The sequence below is a fragment of the Mixophyes fleayi genome, chromosome 3 (assembly GCF_038048845.1).
Source record: "Mixophyes fleayi isolate aMixFle1 chromosome 3, aMixFle1.hap1, whole genome shotgun sequence".
Lineage (NCBI taxonomy): Eukaryota > Metazoa > Chordata > Amphibia > Anura > Limnodynastidae > Mixophyes > Mixophyes fleayi.
This window is the reverse complement of record NC_134404.1, coordinates 117483692-117503717: the sequence shown is the minus strand read 5'-3', so window position 1 is coordinate 117503717 and position 20026 is coordinate 117483692. Positions and strand designations below refer to the sequence as shown.

Genomic DNA, 20026 nt, shown 5'->3' with positions numbered 1-20026 from the left:
GGTGAGTATAGGCCAAATACACAGTGAGGTCACAATCACATAACTGCAACTCTAATTGACGTGGACACAAACAGATAAGAGGGTTGGTGAAAAGATACACAACGAGGATGATGACTATCAGGAGCATTCTCTAATCACTTCTCATAGGCTGCTAGCAAATTAACTTCTAGCTGATAGTAGTGAGCACCTAGGCTATATTAGATCAATTCATGAAATTAAATAGTGGCAATCTATTCACATTTGTTAATTGTCATTTCCATAAAGACTGATGCAGGAACGATGGTTAACATTAAAATTTTGAATGGATTATAGTGGAAAAACACAAATAGTCAATTTTGTAAGTGATTACATTGATCCTTTTACTATGAAAAGCACAATATAAAAATATTACAAAATATAACAAAATAAATATATTTATTTTGGAGCCATCAAACACAGTCGTTATATCTTTAAGATGGCTTCCTCTAAGTAACAATAAACAGTAGTTTATATTCTTATAAAGCATTTGTATTACACATATGCACAGCACATCATACACTTGTCATGTATTAGAAAGTAAACAAGAACATCTCATTCTGTAAACATTTGTCTGGAACATTCAACACAAGTTTGACTCAAGGTCCATCCAGGTGATATTTTATCAAACTTGTTAATAGTCAAATCATTTAGTTTTAAAAAAAGACATCCTAACTTTTAATTCTACAATAATGAATGCACATGTGAACATGTATATAATTAGCTGTTTCATTCCCTCCTTTTGTGCAAAAATAGAAAGCACAATAATTAATTGAATATCGACATACATAAGTTTACTTCATATAACTCTTCCTCCTGCATAGACATCTAAATCATGGCTATTTGTATTAACATATGTTGCCAAAGAGACACAATTTTTGACCAGTTTCATCAGCAATTTCACTTGTTTTAGTCAAGTCACATTTTAAAACAAAAAAAAATCTTATAATATAAAAATGAAAAACAATTTAGCATTTGAAAACCTAATCACACTACTAGGCACCAAAAGTTGTTTTGACATAATAAGGCTTCAGCATCCATAATGTGTTCATTACAATGAAAATGTATTTTCAGGGAAAAAGGTGTAAACAATGGATATGGAATTGTTGCATTTATTTATTTTAATATGATAAATGTGACTTTTTGCGTTTTATTAATAAGACATTCTCTCTTGTGTATCTGATCGCATTGCTCTATTTCTACATATAACCCCTAGTACTTCCATGTAAAAATAGGGACATTATTTGTGCAGGAACTAATTTACCTTGGTAACTGCCCTTAATTGTAATGGCACTAAAATGACTGGGAAAGCATTGTTGTGGGAGTAAGGGTTTATCCTTTTGACAAGACGTGGGTGTCCAGAGATCAGAAGTAAAGGAAAGAGATATAAGATAAGAGTGACTGATATACAATCAGAGGTAGAGAGGAGAGCTGGTAAAAAGATGGGATGCTGATTGATATGAACAATACCTGGAGGAAAGTGTACACATAGCAGAGTGTAGTATCTGTCAACTGGCATATCATAAACCACAATCCTGCTTCTAACATAACAGCAGAAGAAACTGAAACACTGCAACCACAACCACGCCAAAAAGTGTATAAAGTAGAGATAAGCGCACTCGGATTTTGTAAATCCGAGCCCGCCCGAACCTTTCCGATCCGAGTCGGATCCGAGACAGATCCGGGTATTGGCGCCAAATGAAAACTTGAAACCGAGGCTCTGAGTCATAATCCCGCTGTCGGATCTCGCGTTACTCGGATCCTATAAATTCCCCGCTAGTCGCCGCCATCTTCACTCGGGCATTGATCAGGGTAGAGGGAGGGTGTGTTAGGTGGTCCTCTGTCCTGGTAGATCTCGTGCTGTGCTGTTTAGTTCTGTGCTGTGCTGTGCTGTGTTCTGCAGTATCAGTCCAGTGGTGCTGTGTGCTGTGCTTTGTCTATTTTGAGTTCAGTGGTGCTGCTGGGTCCTGTGCTGTGTCCTGTTCAGTCCAGTGGTGCTGTGTCCTGTGCTCTGTGCTTCTAAGGGCATAGTTATTTTCCCATTATTCCCAAGTGTTTTAAAAAATAAAAAAAAGTTATAAAAAAAAAAACAAAAAAAAATATTTTAAAAAAAATTAATAACAACAAAATTTGCAAAACCAATCCTGCAGTATAAGCCCATTGGTACTGCAATTTTACCAAGTTCACACATTCAACAGTAAAAGTCCAGTGGTGCTGTGTGCTGTGCTCTGTCAATTTTGTGTTCAGTGGTGCTGCTGGGTCCTGTGCTGTGTCCTGTTCAGTCCAGTGGTCCAGTGGTCCTGTGTCCTGTGCTTCTAAGGGCATAGTTATTTCCCCATTATTCCCAAGTGTTTAAAAAATTAAAAAAAAGTTATAAAAAAAAATACAAAAAAATAATTTAAAAAAAAAATTTATAACAACAAAATTTGCAAAACCAATCCTGCAGTATAAGCCCATTGGTACTGCAATATTACCAAGTTCACACATTCAACAGTAAAAGTCCAGTGGTGCTGTGTGCTGTGCTCTGTCAATTTTGAGTTCAGTGGTGCTGATGGGTCCTGTGCTGTGTCCTGTTCAGTCCAGTGGTCCAGGGGTCCTGTGTCCTGTGCTTCTAAGGGCATAGTTATTTCCCCATTATTCCCAAGTGTTTAAAAAATGAAAAAAAAGTTATAAAAAATAATACAAAAAAATAATTAAAAAAAAAATTAATTACAACAAAATTTCCAAAACCAATCCTGCAGTATAAGCCCATTGGTACTGCAATATTACCAAGTTCACACATTCAACAGTAAAAGTCCAGTGGTGCTGTGTGCTGTGCTCTGTCAATTTTGAGTTCAGTGGTGCTGCTGGGTCCTGTGCTGTGTCCTGTTCAGTCCAGTGGTCCTGTGTCCTGTGCTCTGTGCTTCTAAGGGCATAGTTATTTCCCCATTATTCCCAAGTCTTTAAATTTTTTTAAAAAAGTTATAAAAAAAAATACAAAAAAATAATAAAAAAAAAAATTAATTACAACAAAATTTGCAAAATCAATCCTGCAGTATAAGTCCATTGGTACTGTCTGCAATATTACCAGGTTCACACATTCTGCAGTATCTTGTGCTACATATAATGGAGACCAAAAATTTGGAGGATAAAGTAGGGAAAGATCCAGACCCACTTCCTCCTAATGCTGAAGCTGCTGCCACTAGTCATGACATAGACGATGAAATGCCATCAATGTCGTCTTCCAAGCCCGATGCCCAATCTCCTAGTACAGGGCATGTAAAATCCAAAAAGCCCAAGTTCTCAAAAAAAAGCAAAAAGAGAAACTTAAAATCATCTGAGGAGAAACGTAAAGTTTGCAATATGCCATTTACGACACATAGTGGCAAGGAACGGCTTAGGCCCTGGCCCGTGTTCATGACTAGTGGTCCATTTTCACCCAAGGATCTTAGCCCTCCTCCTCCTCCCCCCCTACAAAAAATTGAAGAGAGTTATGCTGTCAGCAACAAAACAGCAAACAATTCTGCCTTCTAAAGAGAAATTATCACAAATCCCCAAGGCAAGTCCAAGGGTGTTGGTGGTTGTCAAGCCTGACCTTCCCATCACTGTACGGGAAGAGGTGGCTCGGGAGGAGGCTATTGATGATGTAGCTGGCGCTGTGGAGGAACTTGATGATGAGGATGGTGATGTGGTTATTGTAAATGAGGCACCAGGGGGGGAAACAGCTGATGTCCATGGGATGAAAAAGCCCATCGTCATGCCTGGTCAGAAGACCAAAAAATGCACCTCTTCGGTCTGGAGTTATTTTTATCCAAATCTGGACAACCAATGTATGGCCATTTGTAGCTTATGTAAAGCTCAAATAAACAGGGGTAAGGATCTTGCCCACCTAGGGACATCCTCCCTTATACGTCACCTGAATAACCTTCATAGTTCAGTGGTTAGTTCAGGAACTGGGGCTAGGACCGTCATCGGTACAGGGACACCTAAATCCCGTGGTCCAGTTGGATACACACCAGCAACACCCTCCTCGTCAACTTCCTCCATGATCTCCATCAGATTGAGTCCTGCAGCCCAAGTCAGCAGCCAGACTGAGTCCTCTCCAATACGGGATTCATCCGAGGAATCCTGCAGCGGTACGCCTACTACTGCCACTGCTGCTGTTGCTGCTGTTAGTCGGTCATCTTCCCAGAGGGGAAGTCGTAAGACCGCTAAGTCTTTCACAAAACAATTGACCGTCCAACAGTCGTTTGCCATGACCACGAAATACGATAGTAGTCACCCTATTGCAAAGCGTATAACTGTGGCTGTAACTGCAATGTTGGTGTTAGACGTGCGCCCGGTGTTCGCCATCAGTGGAGTGGGATTTAGAGGGTTGATGGAGGTATTGTGTCCCCGGTACCAAATCCCATCGAGATTCCACTTCACTAGGCAGGCAATACCAAAAATGTAAAGAGAAGTACGATCAAGTGTCCTCAGTGCTCTGAAAAATGCGGTTGTACCCACTGTCCACTTAACCACGGACATGTGGACAAGTGGTTCTGGGCAAACGAAGGACTATATGACTGTGACAGCCCACTGGGTAGATGCATCGCCTTCCGCAGCAACAGCAACAGCTGCATCAGTAGCAGCATCTACAAAATGGCTGCTCGTGCAAAGGCAGGCAACATTGTGTATTACAGGCTTTAATAAGAGGTACAACGCTGACAACATATTAGAGAAACTGAGTGAAATTATCTCCCAGTGGCTTACCCCACTTAGACTCATGGGGATTTGTGGTGTCAGACAATGCCAGTAACATTGTGCGGGCATTAAATATGGGCAATTTCCAGCACGTCCCATGTTTTGCACACACCATTAATTTGGTGGTGCAGCATTACCTCAAGAGTGACAGGGGTGTGCAGGAGATGCTTGAAGGTGGCGCGCAAAATTGCTGGACACTTTCGGCATTCAGCCAGTGCCTACCGCAGACTAGAGGCACATCAAAAAAGCATGAACCTGACCTGCCATCACCTCAAACAAGAGGTTGTGACGCGCTGGAACTCCACCCTCTATATGCTGCAGAGGATGGAGGAGCAGCAAAAGGCCATTCAGGCCTACACAGCCACCTACGACATAGGCAAAGGAGTGGGGATGCGCCTGAGTCAAGCGCAGTGGAGACTGATTTCCATGTTGTGCAAGGTTCTCCAGCCGTTTGAACTTGCCACATGAGAAGTCAGTTCCGACACTGCCAGCTTGAGTCAGGTCATTCCCCTGATCAGGCTGTTGCAGAAGCAGCTGGAGAAAGTGAGGGAGGAGCTGGTAAAGCATTGAAATCCAACAAAGCATGTAGCTCTTGTGGATGAATCCCTTCGTACGCTTTGCCAGGATCCGAGGGTGGTCACTCTTTTAAAGTCAGAGGAATACATTCTGGCCACCGTGCTCGATCCTCGGTTTAAAGCGTATGTTGTGTCTCTGTTTCCGGCAGGCACAAGTCTACAGCGGTGCAAAGACCTTCTGTTCAAGAGATTGTCCTCTGAAGAGGACCGTGACATGCTAACAGCTCCACCCTCATTTTCTTCCACATCTATGGCTGCGAGGAAAAAGCTCAGTTTTCCTAAAAGAGCCGCTGGCGGGGATGCTGATAACATCTGGTCCGAACTGCAGAACCTGCCAACCATTGCAGACATGTCTACTGCCGCTGCATTGGATGCTGTCACAATTGAAAAAATGGTGGAGGATTATTTTGCTGACACCATCCAAATAGATATGTCAGACAGTCCATATTGTTACTGGCAGGAAAAAAAGGCAGTTTGGAAGCCCCTGTACAAACTGGCTCTATTTTACCTGAGTTGTCCCCCCTCCAGTGTGTACTCGGAAAGAATTTTTAGTGCAGCGGGGAACCTGGTCAGTGAGCGGCGAAGGAGGTTGCTTCCTCACAACGTTGAAAAAATGATGTTTATAAAAATGAATAATCAATTCCTCAATGAAGTACAGCACTGCCCTCCAGATAGTACAGAGGGACCTGTGGTTGTGGAGTCCAGCGGGGACGAATTGATAATGTGTGAGGAGGAGGAAGTACACACTGTAGGGGGAGAGGAATCAGAGGTTGAGGATGAGGACGACATCTTTCCTCAGTAGAGCCTGTTTAGTTTGTACAGGGAGAGATGAATTGTTATTTTGGTGTGGGGGCCCAAACAAACCAATCATTTCAGCCACAGTTGTTTGATAGGCCCTGTCGCTGAAATGATTGGTTTGTTAAAGTGTGCATGTCCTATTTCAACAACATAAGGGTGGGTGGGAGGGCCCAAGGACAATTCCATCTTGCAACTATTTTTTTGGCATTATGTCACCATTCAACAGTCATTTGCCATGTTCAAAAAGTAAAAGAAAATGTCAACAAATTCCAAAAATTTAATCAAAAGTTAAATGCCCTGTCATTATTTAAAACAAGAGGGTTTGACATGCTAGAATTAATGTAGTGTTAATATGTTATAAACACTACACTTGGAACTTGGAGGAGGTATTGTGGGCCAGGTATCAAATTTAGTATCGGGGCCACCCCACTACACAGTCCAGAATTTTTTTTTGGGAAATTCAGACCCGTGGAGGGTTTTTTATTAATTATATTGTGGTGACCACTCCTCTACGCAGTCCAGATACATTTATTGGTGCGATTAAGACCAGTTGATGGTTTTCTTATTATATTGTGGTGACCCACTCCTCTACGCAGTCCAGATACATTTATTGGTGCGAATCATACAAGTTCAGGGTTTTTAAATTATATTGTGGTGACCCACTCCTCTACGCAGTCCAGGTACATTTTTTGGTGCGATTAAGACCAGTTGATGGTTTTCTTATTATATTGTGGTGACCCACTCCTCTACGCAGTCCAGATACATTTATTGGTGCGAATCATACAAGTTCAGGGTTTTTAAATTATATTGTGGTGACCCACTCCTCTACGCAGTCCAGATACATTTATTGGTGCGAATCATACAAGTTCAGGGTTTTTAAATTATATTGTGGTGACCCACTCCTCTACGCAGTCCAGGTACATTTTTTGGTGCGAATCATACAAGTTCAGGGTTTTTAAATTATATTGTGGTGACCCACTCCTCTACGCAGTCCAGGTACATTTTTTGGTGCGATTAAGACCAGTTGATGGTTTTCTTATTATATTGTGGTGACCCACTCCTCTACACAGTCCAGATACATTTATTGGTGCGATTCATACAAGTTCAGGGTTTTTAAATTATATTGTGGTGACCCACTCCTCTACGCAGTCCAGGTACATTTTTTGGTGCGATTAAGACCAGTTGATGGTTTTCTTATTATATTGTGGGGACCACTCCACTACACAGTCCAGAAAGATACCTCGTTGCAACGTTTTAAACTAATAACTATATTGTGAGGTGTTCAGAATACACTGTAAATTAGTGGAAATGCTTGTTATTGAATGTTAGTGAGGTTAATAATAGCGTAGGAGTGAAAATAAGCCCAAAAACTTGATTTTTTAACTTTTTATGCTTTTTTTAAAAAAAAATCCGAATCCAAAACCTTAAATCTGAACCAAAACCTTTCGGCAGGTGTTTTGCGAAATAAATCCGAACCCAAAACATCGCGAAAATCCGAATCCAAAACACAAAACACGAGACACCCAAAGTCGCCGGTGCACATCCCTAGTATAAAGTGCTGACAATCGTTTGGGAAACAGGTAAGTAAAATTACATTTGCAGCTGTTACTACATCGGAGATTATCATTAATGAGTCAGTAACGATAATGTGATAAGGGAACTGATGCCGATCTGATAACTTACCTCATCATTACACTTAATATATATAAGAAGAAATGGACTAGTATTCATCTAGAAGGAGTATTTAAATTGAAAGACTGGCCATAAATCTCTAAATTTCTCTAACGGACTGAGAAGCATTATTAACAAGAGATCTTTGGGGTTGGTTTCCTGAAAACCGAGCCCACCCGAACATCAGAGATCCGAATACCGAGCCGGCTTGGTACTTGCACGTGACCTCGAAAACTGAAAACGAGGCAAAGCGTCATTGTTGCGTCATCGGATCTCACAAGTTTTGTATTCTATAAATACCACCCTCCATGAAGATCCGGCGCCAAATTCACATAGAGACACAGAAGGGGTAGCAGGGTTCTTGGCAATCTCCAGTGCAGTTAGGCAGCGTCATTAATAAAAGATAAAGAGGAGTAGTGACAGTGTTCCTAAAAGTCTCCAGTGACATTGCACTGTGCCATAGCTCACACAGAAACAGGAGAGGTGGCAGTGTTCTTGCCAATCTACAGTGTACGTGCCATTGCTCTTTGTCAGTGCTGAAACAGAAATAATAGGGCTGGCAGTTTTCTTAAAAGTCTCCAGTGACATTGTAATGTGCCATAGCTCACACAGAAACAGGAGAGGTGGCAGTGTTCTTGCCAATCTACAGTGTACGTGCCATTGCTCTTTGTCAGTGCTGAAACAGAAATAATAGGGCTGGCAGAGTTCTTAAAAGTCTCCAGTCACAGTGCTCTGTGCCATAGATATGGATTTGCATCAGTCCACAGAAGACCAGGAGCACCATGCAGCTGCTGGCACAAGTCATGATGATAGTAATCCCTCTACGTCATCTGCTAAAGCCTATGTTAAATAAAGTGCATAGTGTTTTTAAGTCAGGGAAACAAAAATATAAAAAAACTCCTTTTACCTTGGTAAAGAAATAAACAACTGTAATCAAGGCAAAGTTAACTACAGAAAAACATACAATTGCCAACATGCCATTCTACACACAGTGGCAAGGAAAGAATCAGGCCTTCGCCTTTCTGTATGAGTGCTAGTTCTGCAACTGTCAGTGAGGCATCTTCTTGTGGGTCAGTCATGACCATGCAAGACCTTGTCATTCAGACTCGAAAAGTGGTGCCAAAATACTTTTAAGTGTAAAAAGCAGAGATGGAAAAAAACAGTAAGGCAGAAGAAACTATATGTTCAGATTCAGAAATGACACAAATCCCTGTCTATCCACGAGTGCTATGTGTAAGTGATGAAAAGTATATAAATAATCTATTAGTTTATATTGAATTTTATATCATAAGAACAGAATCAGCCACAATTGAATTAGAAGTTGGTCTGAACAAAACTCTCCTCCCCCCACCAGAAACAGAAGTAAGTGTAAGTCTGTTGAGCAGTTGGTCAAAATTAACATGTAAAGAACTGGTAGTTCTCAGCTACTGACACCAACATGCCTCTCAGACAAATAAAGAACTGGTAGTTGCTCAAATCAATTTATAGGCTATAACAGGTGCATGAAAGGGTGGGGTTATCCTAAAAGGAAAAAACACAGACAAATTCCCCCAGCACACTGCTATAGCCAGCAACAGATCTGCTATTTCTACTGTAGATAAAAATTCAAAAGTCTCAGTTGCACACATTTGCAAATGTATGTTGAAGCCATCCACCACTCCAAGGTGATTTTGCTAATAGGGTGGTCCTACTCTAAACAATGAGAGTCCCATATATTTGGGCCATACATATGTGTTTTTAAATTGAGAGCTAACTTACCAAAGAGGTACCCCAGAGACCTCCAAATAGCAATCCAATGTCAGTACTCCCCCTCAGCTACTGACACCAACATGCCTCTCAGACAAATAAAGAACTGGTAGTTGCTCACACCTTTAGGTAATAGTTAGTCAAAACACAGACACAAGGACTTATTTATATATATATATATATATATATATATATATATATATATATATATATATATATATATATATATATATATGTATATTGTATATTTATACAACAAGCAATTGACTGCAATGTATTGTATTAAACAAAATCTGTTGAGTTTGTATAAATACACTGTTGACTGTTTATAATATATACATAAGTTTTACAATTATAATGTTAATAATACACCAAGTTTTAAATTAAACTATATTTTGTGCACAGTTTTCTTTAAGATATGAGCATAAGTTATTATATGAATATTGATCCTGGTTAAATCAGAATTACCTTTGCGAGGAGTTGGTTGACAGTAATAGTCATAAATAACATTATCAAATGGTCATCCATACATTCTCCAGAATATTAGGGAGATTAAAAAAAACCCAGTCACTTTCGACTGAGTGTAAATCACTTTCTCATTTTACCAACACCTTGCCATGAACTCACGTCAAATGGCTTAATATGGATGAGGTTCCTAGATGGTTAAGGTCTTTCCCTCGACTGACTGTGGCTTTACATACACTACAAATGGCTAGATAACTGCTGGCAGGATTAGGGTAAAAATAATTCCACACATAAGAAGTGGCTTTTTTGGTCTTATGTCCAAGCATGACAATGGCCTTCTTCTTATCACGTGCCAGAACTGCTTCCACCGGTGCAGGACTTACACAAACAACATCATCCTCATCAACATCCTCATTAGCGCCCTCATCGGCTACACAAATATCCCCCTCATCCTGTTGCAATTCCAAAGTGGCATCCTCAATTGGTGTATCACCGGCTACAGTCGGGCTGTTCAGGCACACATCTGCAGAAATGCTGAAAGGGGCCTTATTTATGGGTACATTATCAGAATGGTTACGATTATACATAGCACTCGTGGATGGACTCTCTTCAGGGATTGGTGTCATTTCTGAATCTGAACATATATTTTCCGTTAATGCCTTACTGTTTTCCTCCAGCTTGGCTTTTACATGTAAAAGTATTTGGACACCACTTTTGGAGTCCGAATGCTTGGTCACGACTAACCTTACAAGAAGATGGCTCAGTAATAGTTTCAGATCTCGCACTCATGGAGAAATGCGAAGGCTTCATTCTTTCGTTGCCACTGCGTGTGTAGAATGGCATGTTGGCAATTTTATTTTTTATTGCAGATAACTTTGTCTGTATTCCAGCTCTTTTTTTTCTTGACCAAGGTAAAAGGTGTTTTTTACATTTTTGTTTGACTGACTTAAATACACTACGTACTTTTACATAGGCTTTACCAGATGACGTAGTATCATCATGACTGGTGCCAGCAGCTGCTTGATGCTCCTGCTCTTCTGTGTACTGCTGTGAAAAAGTTTAAAACTATTTGTAAAAATAAAGCAAGTGTATTTGTATTTTATCCGATTAATAAAGAACTCACGTCTAACGACTTCCTGCCTTAGCTCCGGCAAAAGCTGGAGATGGCGACTCTGCAAACAGCTCCAGCATCGCTGGAGCTGGACGACGGATCGACAACTGTGAAACCGCCACCAGATTTACCTGCGCACCCTCTGGTACACCCGCAGCTTTATCTCGTTTGAGATGTATCTCCCTGCGGGCATACTGTCCATGGCCTCAGCCAACACCCGCAGCTCACGCCTTACGTATGTGCTCATTTTCAAAATTATTTACTTTCCAATAATCTGCTCTATGATTGGTTCTCAGAGCACGTGTGGGCGAGCTCACGTCAATCGTGGATCTCTTTCATACCTGCGTGTAAAATGTCTGCCTGTCATATCCTAGCAAAGGGGGGGTGGTAATCGATGGAAAATGTATTCCGCTATTCACAATTACAGGCACCTGATAACAGGCACTAGATTTATAAGTGTGGTAGTTCTTGTCCTACCTGAGTTGTAAATGTAAGTGTAGAAATAAAGTGTAAAATTTTGGTGCCAATACCAGAAAAAGCAGACATTAACTTACTCATTTATAAAATTAAAGCATTACTTTGTGATATGGTTTTGCTAAGGTTCAAAGTGACACATTTATTGGGCCATAATTTGCTTAAGGAATCTGGTCCTCCTATCCTAATAACAAACTTACTGAGGAATTAAATTGTATGCAACACAGAGGGTATAGTGGTGTTATTGACAGCAGGGCTGCCAAGAGGGGGGGCGGGTACTAATTTTTTTCTTTTCTTTTTTTTTTCTTTGCGGCAGGGGGGGTGGGCTCGGTCGTCCCTCCTCTCTGCTCCTCTGTGCTCCATTGCTCCAGACTGACTGAATGCCAGGTGTGACGTCATCATGTCACGCCCAGCATTCAGTCAGTCTGGAGCAATGGAGCACAGAGCAGCAGAGAGGACCAAGAAAAAAGAGAGAAGTAAAGGTAAGTGAAGGAAGGAAAACGGGGGGGGGGGGGGGGCACAGAGGGGTTAAAAAATGAGGGGGGCACAGAGGGGTAAAAAAACGGGGGGGGGGGGCACAGGGATTAAAAAACGGGGGGGGGGGGCACGGAGGGGTTAAAAACGAGGGGGGCATAGAGGAGTTAAAAAACGGGGGGCACAGAGGGGTTAAAGTAAGGAGGGACAAGCAGCATGGCACAGGGGGTTACAGAAAGGAGGGACAAGCAGCATGGCACAGGGGGTTAAAGAAAAGAGGGACAAGCAGCATGGCACAATGGGTTAAAGAAAAGAGGGACAAGCAGCATGGCACAGGGGGTTAAAGAAAAGAGGGAAAAGCAGCATGGCACAGGGGGTTATAGAAAAGAGGGACAAATAGCATAGCACAGGGGGATGAAGAAAAGAGGGACAAAGACAGCGAGGCACAGGGGGATGAAGAAAGGGGCAAAGGCAGCATGGCACAGGGAGATAAAGAAAGGGACAAAGGCAGCATGGAGGGGGCAGTGTGATCATAAGGGGGCATAGCATGGTGATGATAAAGGGGCACAGTAATGTGTGTGTGATGGCACGGAGCTTTTGGCAATGTAGTGTGTGTGAGGTAGATGGTGGCTAATTAATGGCTGCTATTTTGTTTGCGGGGTAGTGGGAATACTATTTTAATGTTGGGGCTGGAGGAAGGCCTAATTATTAATCATGGATGCTATTGATTTAATGGTGGGGCTGGCTGTAATTTTCTAAATGTAGCCCTTTATTTTTCCAAATAGGTCCTCCAACATTCCAGGTTCCAGACAAGCCGCAACTGAAGAAACCAGCAGCCACATGTGGTAAAAGTGAGAAGAACAGGTAGGACAGAGCAGCATAGTGTGTGAAATGTTGTGATTCTAGTAGGGACAATGCCAATGTTTGGTGAGTGTTTGGTGAGCCCATGGGCGCAGGCCAAGACTGAACTCTTTCTGTACACACTGCATTCTTCCTATACTACATAAGGGTGCTAGATATCCTGAAAGTCAGGAGTGCTTGGACAAATGTCACGCTTCGGGGAATTCAGGACCTAGTGATTTTGTTGTGCTAGCTACGCCCCAATGGAATATTGCCCAGCCCCCAATTCTGTGACCACACCCCTGAAAAATTGTTTTGCTTACTCAACTATAATGGGGGGGGGGCCCATAAATTTGTTGTACCGGGGCCCTGAATTCCTCTTGGCAGCCCTGATTGACAGTAATGGAGATTGGAGGCCAGTTGGTGACTCTGGCAGGAGGGACCATAATGAGCTCTGTATAGAACATGTTAAGCTTTAGGTAGCATTGTGACATCCATGGGGCTAATGCAGAAAGACAGTGGTTTTCAAGAGATAGTACTGAAAGAAATAGGTCAGGGAAAGCAATGTACATTGGGTGTCCTCTTCATAGAGGTGGTATTGAAGGCCAAATGAGCAAATTAGTACCCTAAGAGAAGAGTTGTACAATATTAAAGTACATTTCGAAAAGAAAAAATAAATAAATAAATAAAAATAAAGAGTGAAACCACAATAGATAGTGGGATTGGAGGGGAGAATGTGCCAGAGGTGGATACACTCACGGAGCAGTTTAAGATGTAGGAAGTGAACCAGGAAACAACTGTGTCTAGATGGACAATGGAGTGAAGGATGTGTAGGGGAAGAGGGTGTTCAACAATGTCCAAAGCAGCTGAGAGTTACAGGAGAATAAGTATGGAGAAATTAAAATATTAATATTTATTTATAAACACATTTCAGTAATCAAATGTAACCCCCTGTCACTGTGTGTATTGTATGGTGCAAAGGGTACACAGTGCACCTCCTTCTCAAGCCCTGGCTAGCTGATGGGCATGGGTGTAAATGATCAGGGGGTCCCTGCACATGCAGGTGTTTCTCTGTAGTTAGTGGGACACAGGGGATGTCACTTTGTAATGCAGTGTAAAAGTCACAATAATTTGGGCGCCAGACCATCTCTATGATAAACTGAACTCTTTATTTACACTCCTCTTCCTCCAGCACGATAATCATAATGGTTGCAGTAATAAAGAAATATATATACAGCTCCTCACTCTCTCCAGCACAGTTCTTAATGAGCAATACGAATATGGTTGCAAATATATCTCATTACTCCTCCTGCACAGTTCTTAATGTTATCCAGATGTTATATAACATAAATCATAGGTCTCTCTTACACTCCATACTCACTGCAGATCACCCTTTCTGCAGGGGCACTTACATGGATGCTAATAGGCAGGCAGCTTCTCCTCCATGCAGCTCTAACACACTCTGTGTACCTCTCAACTGCAGCTCACCCCTCCTCTGCGGAATGATGTCTCCTGTGGGCTCTGACACGTCACTCTGTGTTCTCTCAGCCTCAGGCTATTACAATACAGCTACCATGCCTCTTGTAGCAACCCTACTCCAGGGTCTCTTCCATGCAAAGTGTCCCCTCTCTCTTGGGTTCTCTATAGTGACATGGAGTTCTCCCCCTCATCCAGGGCACACATTCCTTGCCCTGGCTCAGTCACCATGCTCAGACTTCCAGGCAATGCTGGGGGATCCTGGAGCTTCCACCCCACACTCCCAGGTCCCCAGCTACCATCTCTCCTCTCCTGTGTCTCCTCTCTCTCTCCTTTCCTCCTTGCTGACAGCCCCTCCTTCTTCTCCCTCAGTCTCCAGGCTGGGCTGGGTTATCACCATGGTAACCTGTTTATGTAACTTTTCATAAACTATTAGCTTACCCTTTGGTGACCCCACCTGAATTCACTGAGGTGCAGGGTTTTACTACCATCTCTCCTCTCCTGTGTCTCCTCTCTCTCCTTTACTCCTTGCTGACAGCCCCTCCTTCTTCTCCCTCAGTCTCCAGGCTGGGCTGGGTTATCACCATGGTAACCTGTTTATGTAACTTTTCATAAACTATTAGCTTACCCTCTAGGTGACCCCACCTGAATTCACTGAGGTGCAGGGTTTTACTAACACACCCTTAGGGGGCGTTACACAAATAAAACACAAATTAAAAATAAACTGTAAATACAAAATCCTTTATTAAAAAACAAAAAAAAACATTGAATACAAACACATGGATGTTAGTTTCATCCCATGGTTAGAGGTGTTGCAAGGCAGGTCATGCTGGAAACCATAATGACTGTCTTCTTTATCTGGTTAAAATATTATAGAAAAAGATCAACATTAGACCATTTTAAAATAAAAAATTACTTGACTGTGTACTTTGTACACACCTGTACTTTTCCAGCTGTAAAATCCACAATTTATGATGCCTTAACTGTAACGCAGGTCCCCCAATAACCTAAAAGGAATAACATTGTTAACTATAGATACTTATATACTTACAAAGGCAACTCCTTCATGTCCTGATCCTCCTCCTCCATGAAATTACTAAAATGGTGTCTGTTTCTCACTTATCCACAAAATAAAAGATAATGCAAGATATCTCCATTAGAACACAATGACAAATCAGTGCATTAAAATCAATAAATAGACACAACACTTAAAAAAAAAAAATGACAAGCAATGTCTAGGTCACAGGCGCACCCAATGTGGCAAACCGAAAGGCAGCTTATAGCAAACAAATTAGGTAACACCAAGTCCTATAGAATAAATAACTAAAACAAATAAATTTGCAGACAAGCGCCAATGTAGAGATATAATGATGTAAATAGCATACTCTCTGTACTTATAAAACAATGATGGAAAAGTTCAAAGTCCTATGCTCCTTTAAAAAAGAGCATGAGCTTGTAGACAAAGTTCCAAGAGTTTCAATGTCCCTCGTAGATCAGGCATAGAACATAAAGAGAAGAAAAGGTAAATAATAGTGCAGATTGTAAATATAGCAAGATGGTAGAGGAAAAACCCCAACTAATCCGTGAACTCATAAAACAATTGGAGCACTACGTGTGGTCAAGGGTTAATTCTTAACCCCTGAGGGGTGCACACTCACCAGACGGTACATGCCTTGACAAAGGCTCTAGATGAGCCGAAACGCGTTGGGTGCTGGGAGAAGTGACGTCAGACGCTGAACGCCTGTAGTGTGGATCTGCTCCAATGCCGGTCTTTAGAGTTCGAGTTCCAGGTCAAGACTGAGAGTGAGAATCACCCGGGGACTGCTCGCTGTTCTCCTCTACCTCAGACACGCTTTTTTCATCCTAAGGACGGTAAGGGCACATCCATTCTCCATCTTCAGGTTCTTTCTGACACTTTGTAGTTTTTATTTATGATCTTGTGAATAAAGCTGTTATATACGTTTTTACACTATGGAGCTCTATATTTTTTTCCGCTGGATCCTTTAACAATTGAGTGGAACTCCAGTTTTGAAGATTTATTCAAAACAGATGACGATCAATGGCTGTGGTATATGCTTGATTATTTATATCGTCTGGTGAGTGTGCACCCCTCAGGGGTTAAGAATTAACCCTTGACCACACGTGGTGCTCCAATCGTTTTATGAGTTCACGGATTAGTTGGGGTTTTTCCTCTACCATCTTGCTATATTTACAATCTGCACTATTATTTGCCTTTTCTTCTTTTTATGTTCTATGCCTGATCTACGAGGGACATTGAAACTCTTGGAACTTTGTCTACAAGCTCATGCTCTTTTTTAAAGGAGCATAGGACTTTGAACTTTTCCATCATTGTTTTATAAGTACAGAGAGCATGCTATTTACATCATTATATCTTTAGATTGGAGCTTGTCTGCAAATTTATTTGTTTTAGACACAACACTTACTTGATGTACTGGACCTAGACAGAAAAGAACATTCAAATAGTGAGTCAGATATATGATTAACACAGACTATGGTAGTTTATCAATGAAAGCCTTTAGTTTTGTCTTTTTTTCAGCTAAGCTCTAACAGTCAAGCTTCAACCTCATTTTTAGAAGTACTATAGCTAGAAAAACTCACATCTGATAATCACAGCAGGGGCAGAGGCAGCCCTTAAACCCCGATTAGAAAATATTTGCAGATTTCAAAGGTATACATTTTTTTCAGTCAAAACTGTATGGTGCATGCATTTGTATATGTGCAGAAAAATTAAACATGCCTTTACGTTCATCAACAAACAACAATTGTATTTTTAGGATCTTAGAGAATTTAAAAAGTGAGGGAACATGGGGAAGTGCCAAAACACACAAGATCTTAATATGTATTAGATTGAAACTTTCACAACACCTCCCCCCAAAAAAAAAAGAAAATTGGGTTAAAATTTATAATACAAACAACACACATATTAAAATGCACATTACATATCAAAAATGTGCAGGTGTATGGGCCACTGTCGTGTTAGATGACGAGATCTGATGCTGGGTCTATGCAACACTGTTTACAGATATCTCTTGGTTAATTTTATACTGATAAAATATGTTTGTGTTTATTTCTGATTGAGATTTATTCTGAGATGCATTTGCATAGACATTCTTATTTTAAATAAAAAACAAACATGATCCTTCATGCCGATGATTAAAAAGGTGTGTGCAATTGTTCATTTAATTATTAACACTTTAGCTTGCCACTAGCACTTGACATGCAGTCAATGGTGTATTGCTGAGCTTGTCATTCAAAGTCTATATAATGCACATATTTCTTCCATCTGCATGTTGTCTTAGTGGTTAGACAATCCAACTTCCAACACTGGAGTCATGAGTTCGAATCCTGAGTCACGGCCTTATCTCTGTGGAGTCTTTAATGTTTGACATTAATGTAAAAAAATTTTTTTTTTATTATGAGTGAAGTGTATTAAGATGTATGTTGTGACAGAGGCGGAGGCAGTGCCCGGTCATCCACGCAAATTGTGGTAAGTTCCTAAGTACTAGGAGTTTGTTGCCTGTGAGGCACTACTCCTCGTGGGGTCCTTACACATGCAAGACCCAATTTTATAGATGTTTGATGAATTGTGGTTCAATTAACCAACTACTGGCACCTGGAGGGGTAAAGGTAGCATTGGAGGAACTGGAGCAAAGCCTGCTAAGTCGGGTATGTTGTATTTTTTATATGGTGTTTTTAAAATAGGAACAAATTAGCAAGTACTTAATGTGTTCTTGCTCTTATTCTCCAGTACCAGAGTCTTTAGTTATAAATTTATTTTTAAATCTCTTTATTTTTACACTTTGTACAAAGAGAAAACAACATTGTAGAACATATTCAGCAAACAGAAAAAAAGAAAAGCAGAATTACAGAAATATTAGTTCCACATATAATTTGTAATATGAGTGAAACGTAACAAAGTGGGTTTTTCAATGATATTGTGCTGGAAATGTGAAAAACGAAGGTTGGGGAAAACTGTTTTGGAAGAGAGGGAAAGGAAGAAGTGTTGGAGGGGGGAAAGAGAGGGGGGTGTTGAGTCATGCATTCTCAGTTACTTATTACCCGGGACAGGAGAGCCATGTAGACTGTACCATGGGGTCCATGTCTCGCAAAATTTAGGGAGTGAGTCCTTATGGAGGGCTGTAATATCCTCCAGGGATGAAATGTGCCATAACCTGTTTATTAATTCGGGTTTGGCAGGGGGAAGAGTATTGTTCCAGGCTCGGACTACTAATAATTTGCAGGCTTGACTAATTTGAAGAGCCAGTCAGTTTGTTGACTTGCTTATGGAGGGAACAGGTTTATTGAGCAAAAATACTGCGGGGTCCCTGGAAAAGTGAACTGCTGTGAGCTGATGGAGAAGGATTAATGCAATATACCAGAGTGGTTGAATAATGGGACATTCCCACCAAATGTGCAGGTGAGTACCTTGTCCCCCAGTTATGGAAAATGCGGTGGAGCTTGGTTGAGACCATGTACCATCTTAAGTATACTTTATAAGCTGTTTCTTTGACACTCGCGTTAATAGATACCTTAGCTACTTGTTTTCGAATTACTGACCATCCCTCGTCATCCAAAACTAGCCCTAGGTCTCTCTCCCATGCCTCGTCGTGTGGGTCTAGGGGAGATAAGTCTAATTTGAGAATTAATCAATATAACATTGATATGTTTCCTCTGCAACCTACTGAGTAAATGCAGTTGCGCTCAAAAGGCATTAATTTTCTGAGTTTTTTAGTATCTGTTTGTGAGTAAATAAAACTACGAATTTGTAGGTATGAGAAGTGTAAAGATGTTGGAATAGCATGTTTTTCTAATATCTCCGCAAATATGGGGTGGGGCAGAATACACCCATTATGTGGTGGAACTAATCTATTTTTCTGGACTTCCAAGGTACAATCATGGATTCTACATTGCCTGAAGGGAACTGGGGGTGCTTCCAAATTGGGGTTAGTGGAGAGGGGTATGGGGCCAATTTGAAGAGCTTATTCACAAAATCTCATATCAGGAGTGTGAATCGGATCGTGGGGCATTCATATACTGAGGCAGGCCTGTGACTCCCAGACAACCAAGAAAGATAATGCAATGGGACCTCCGGGGTCATGGCGCTCCTAATATTCACCCATTTTTTAAGTCTGAATAAGTATGCCAAGAAATCACTTGGTGTAACTGGGTGGCTTAGAAATAATTAGAAAGCAGAGGTAGACCAAGTCCTCCTTCGTTAGCTGGGTTTGCAGGGTGAAACGTTTGACTCTGGGCCTCTTGCCTTCCCATATAAATTTACTACATGCTCTCTGTAGAGCCACTAGAGCTGAGGGAGGATCCTGGACTGGTAGAGTCTGAAACAAATAAAGCAGCCATGGTAGAATATTCATCTGTACTGCATTTATCCACCCAGTCCAAGAAATATATAGGGACTGCAATTTGTTTAGGTTTTGACCAATACTGTCAATCAAGGGCAAGTAATTAAATCGATACCGGTAGGAGTACTGTCTTGTTATCACCACACTTAGATATTGCATTATCTGGGGGCGCCATTGAAATTTGAATGAGTCCTCCAGATATGCTCTGCGTTTTTGGTTGAATCAAAGAACGCCATGGCCTTGGACTTGGTGTCATTGATCTTATATATATGTCCGTAGGA

At 41.2% G+C, this 20026-nt stretch overlaps 1 long non-coding RNA gene across 1 annotated transcript in view; it reads right to left on the bottom strand.

Moving 5' to 3' along the window:
• Positions 1–14041: 14041 nt before the first annotated feature.
• Positions 14042–20026, bottom strand: part of LOC142142755 (uncharacterized) — a 258356-nt gene continuing 252371 nt past the window's right edge. Inside the window, exon 2 of the long non-coding RNA XR_012689315.1 lies at positions 14042–14361. This is a non-coding gene — a long non-coding RNA (uncharacterized LOC142142755). The remainder of the gene's footprint in view (positions 14362–20026) is intronic.